This window comes from Rhipicephalus sanguineus, chromosome 7 (assembly GCF_013339695.2).
Source record: "Rhipicephalus sanguineus isolate Rsan-2018 chromosome 7, BIME_Rsan_1.4, whole genome shotgun sequence".
NCBI classification, from domain to species: domain Eukaryota; kingdom Metazoa; phylum Arthropoda; class Arachnida; order Ixodida; family Ixodidae; genus Rhipicephalus; species Rhipicephalus sanguineus.
Window position 1 is genome coordinate 39119292 of NC_051182.1, and position 4822 is coordinate 39124113.

General features: G+C 42.2%; 1 non-coding gene across 1 annotated transcript; it reads left to right on the top strand.

The window, feature by feature from the left end:
* Nucleotides 1–2192: 2192 nt before the first annotated feature.
* Trnas-cga (transfer RNA serine (anticodon CGA)) lies at nt 2193–2274 on the top strand. The gene has a single exon. It is a non-coding gene; the product is annotated as a tRNA-Ser (tRNA).
* The last annotated feature ends 2548 nt before the right edge of the window (nt 2275–4822 follow it).

Here is a 4822-nt window from a genome sequence, read left to right on the forward strand (position 1 = left end):
GGAATTCATTGATCGATGGGGTGTGACAGTGATGGGGATTTCGCCGAAAGTTACGAGGTTCTTTAATTTGTCAAACTGTATTTTGTCATGAAGTTGGAGAAGCAGGTCGCCACTGGCCATTTTTGTAACTTTATAGCCAGCACCTAGGGTAGCTGTCAGTGTTCTGGATACTACAAATGGGGACACGGTTCTAGCTGTTTTTTCAGTCTTTTCACAGTGCACTACGTGATAGGTAGGGAATATTTCTTTTGGTCGGCTTAGAAAGTTCAGGTCTTCGGTGCGTACACGCTTTGAAGCGGCACGATCGCTTATTAATGGGAATGCTCTATGCATAATAATGGAAAATGATTCAGCAGCAATGGCGGCCACCCACCACGGAGCCCAACATGGGGACGCTACAAGATTCACGGAATTGAAAACATGCAGACGCCAGCCGTACATCGCTACTATAACCAAATGCGCATAGACCAAGGTTGGCTACTTGCACAAGGTTAACCCAAGCCACCTATGAAAATTGCGAAGTAAGTGAAGGGAATAGGAGACAGGACAGCTACGAAAGAAGATAGGAAAGTGAAAGATCAGAGAGGGGGATAGGAAAAGGTGACCGCCGATTTCCCCTGGGTGGGTCAGCCCAGGGGTGCCGTCTACGTGAAGCCGGGGCCAAAGGGGTGTGTTGCGTCTGCCGGGGGGCCTTAAAGGTCCAATCACCCGGCGTCGGCTCAACCCCCAGGATCCCCTTTTCCCCGGACACGGCGAAGCCACGCACGGCTAGGCGTGGGAGGGGGTCGAAACCCCCCCGTTAGCTCGGGTCCGTGGTGTCGCTACACACCAAACGCCTGCTTGCGCAGACGCCCCTGCGGGGAAACAAGGACAAATCTGAAAGTATAACAGGCTTCGCTTGCATATGTGTAAGCAAGTCTGCCATAGCGTTGACAGATAATAAAGGTGCTTACATGGAGTCATCTGCACAGGGTGCACCGTATTAATCTGAAAGATACTGGCAGCGTGGAGAGAGGAAAAAAATAGGAGGAAGAATTACGCAATGCGGTAGAAAGAAAGAAAGAAAGAAAGAAAGAAAGAAAGAAAGAAAGAAAGAAAGAAAGAAAGAAAGAAAGAAAGAAAGAAAGAAAGAAAGAAAGAAAGAAAGAAAGAAAGAAAGAAAGGTAGCATGTCAGGCCCGCAGACACAGTGCTTCGCTAGACCAATTTTCCCGATAAAGCAAGGGCTGCTGAAGATTTTGCACACTTCTTTTCCACAAGGGTTCTTAGGAGACTTAACTGATTCATGAACATCGCGTGAGACCAGGGCAAAAAAACGAAACAGGCACGACGCAGCGCTGCGCCCTGTGTGTTCCGTTTTTTGCGCTGTTCTGGCGCAATGTTCTTTTCTTCGGAAATTTTTGCCTTTAACTAAGTCGTACCAATATTCCTTCACGATGCCTGCAACGGTAAGCGATATTTCGTGGCGTTTTTTATAAGCGACTAATAATAAACAAGAGCGGTACACACCCGTATTCATAAAGATACGTGGCGACACAGACACTGATCGTGCAGGACAATATGTCTATTTGATATAACCGGAATTGTTACACTTGCGGCAACAACTTTGATGCAACTGCTGTACCGATGGCACAGCATAAAATCCAGGCTGCGCCGACCGCATTTATATAGAGGTAAATTGCTATAGATGACCGTATGCTTAGACTTAGGTGCTGGCTAAAGAACCCCAGATGTTCGAAATCTCCCGAGCCCTCCACTATGGCGTCTCTTATAATCATATCGTGCCTTAGGGACGTTAAAGTTCAAAAATTATTATTAAAACTTTTCAGTATCGACGTAGCAGTTTCATTCAATAGAAAGCGAAATACAAGAAATCCCGCCCTTACAAAAAAATATTTAGACAGTCTCTAGACACTCTAACGACAGTCTCTAGACACTCTGAAAATGGGTTTACACGGTCTATAGACTCTCTAAACGAATATTTGTAAGGGCGTGTGCTTCTCCAGGTGCACGGCAAGAAAACCTAGATGGTCGAAATTAATCCAAATACCCCCTCCTAAATTTTGGGATGCATAATAATCATATCTTGGTTTTCGCACATCATCAATAGTTTATTATTTGTAGTATCATTGCAGATATAGAACTGAAAATAACGACGTATCGCTCGAATGTTTTACGAGTAGATGACGTCTTGCAGTCGTGGCCGAGTGGTTAAGGCGATGGACTCGAAATCCATTGGGGTCTCCCCGCACAGGTTCAAATCCTGTCGGCTGCGTTGGTCATTTCTTTTTTTTGCTCATTCTTTTTATATTTAACCGAAATGCCCCTCTCGCACGAAAAGTCCCTCTCAATAAATAATTTATTCTTTTGAGTTCTTGAATATTCCTGAATCGTCAGTGTGGCCAACTGTAAACTTTTTTTTTATTATTATTATTTACAAATACTGCCATCTTGCACAGCAAGATATTGCAGGAGTGAGTACAAACACAAGATAAAATACAACACATTAAGTCACACTAAATCACATTAAGTCACATTAAATACAACACAGATAAAGTATACACATTGAGTATACACACTGAAGTATACACATTGAATGGGCAGAACATCAGGAAAGTATACACAGCTGATCAGTGAAAAAAGTTTGGCAATTGCTCAAGGAATTCATCGTTTGACAGCTCGCGTAGGGAGCCCGGAAGACCATTCCAAGTATCAATAGTGTGAGGAAAAAAGGAAAACTTGAAGCAATCAATCGATGTCTTCAAAGGAGCTATGTTAAGGTGGTGACTTCTCCTTGTGATTCGAGAAGAAGGGTTAGTAAAGGCAATGGGTGCATCGATATATGTTTCCCCATGAGCGATCTTATGCAACAGGACAAGACGGTCACATGTGCGTCGGAGAGCCAAACTTTTTAGCTGTAATTCATTAGCATATAATGTAAGTGAAAAATGGCGATCATAACGCTTACATATAAATCTTATGGCTTTTTTCTGAATAGAATCAAGCATATTTATGTCAGTGGCATGATGCGGTGCCCATACGACAGACGCATACTCTAGGAGAGGCCTTATTAGAGATCTGTATGCTACTAGTTTACATTCCCTAGTTGCATCTCGAAGGTTTCTCTTTAGGTAACCCAGCTTTCTTAACGTCTTATTTGATATATTCAGAATGTGAGCATGCCATTTCAAGTCAGGGGTGAAAGTAACACCTAGGTATTTGAAAGTGTCTACACTTTCGAGCTTGTGGTTACAACTAAAATATGAAAACTTTAACGGATGCTTTTTATTTGAGAAAGTCATTGAGACTGTTTTTTTGAAGTTCAGTGACATCTGCCATGTCTTACTCCACTCGCAAAAACGGTCGAAAACTTTATTTAACTGCAACTGATCTTGAGTGCCAGTCACATCAGAATATATGACACAGTCATCGGCATAAAGTCTCAATTTCACAGAAGTCCCAGCAGTTACTTTAACGACGTCGTTTATATAGATGATGAAGAGTAATGGACCCAGTACCGATCCTTGTGGCACACCGGATGTAACACTGACCTGAGATGAGTGAGCACGATTAAATGCAACAAATTGTGTTCTTGAGCTCAGATAGTCCTGTATCCAGTCTGTAAGTTTAGTGTCATGAATTAGTTCCTTGATTTTAATGAGAAGCTTATTATGACATACTGTATCAAAGGCTTTCCTATAGTCAATGAAGATGGCATCAAGCTGTCCTCTGGCATTAAGTGTGGATGCAATATCGTGGGAGAATTCTAGTAATTGTGTCACCGTCGAAAAACCAGAACGAAAGCCATGTTGAGCGTGTGAAAGAATATTCTGTTCAGACAAGTACTCGATGATATATTTATAGATGATGTGTTCCAGTAGTTTACAGGACGTTGATATTAATGAAATTGGCCTATAGTTGCACACCATCTGTTTATTGCCATCCTTATGTATGGGAACGACCTTGGCGCACTTCCAGAGTAATGGGACAGTAGATGACTCAACAGACTTTGAAAAAATGACTGATAAATACCGATAGGTCCATTCAGAATAACGTTTCAAAAACATATTAGGTATACCATCTGGCCCGGCGCTTTTCGTTGTATCAATTTTGAGTACAAGGTTACGAACGCCCGCAGTAGTAATTAGCATGCTTGGGAAAGGTGGTGGAGATGAGTTAGTAAAAAATGTGGGACTACACCCATCATCACGTGTGAACACTGATTTAAAATAGTCATTAAATGCTTCAGAAATGCCAAGATTATCAGAGCATGGTTTATCGGAAATAATAAATGAGGAAGGACAGCTCTGACTTGGAGGATTGATGGCTTTCCAAAACTTTGACGGCCTGTCTTTCATGAACGACGACAAAGTATTATTAAAATAGAAGCTTTTCGCACTAGACATAGCAGATTTTAAACTACTTTTCAGTTTAGGTAACACAGAGGATTTTATTGGATTGCCAGGTTTGGAATGTTTGCGAAGACGCCTGATACGGCGAATCAGATGTATAATGTCGCGAGTGTACCAAGGATGCTTGGGATTGCGTTTTATACACTTTGTTGGAATGTAATTAGCAATACAGCGGCCAACAATTCCATTAAAGCGGTTCACTAGTACATCGACATGGTAATGGCTGGCGCTGTTTAAAAACTCGTCAAAAGAGGATGCAAGTATCTCGATTATGGAGTTATCATCAGCATGCTCGTTGTTCACAACAGTCTGGTGTAAAGGAAGGTTAGGTACAGTCGTTAAGTTAAAATCAACTACGACACCCTTGTGATCCGACAGACCTTCGACAATCTCACAATGATAGCCATATTC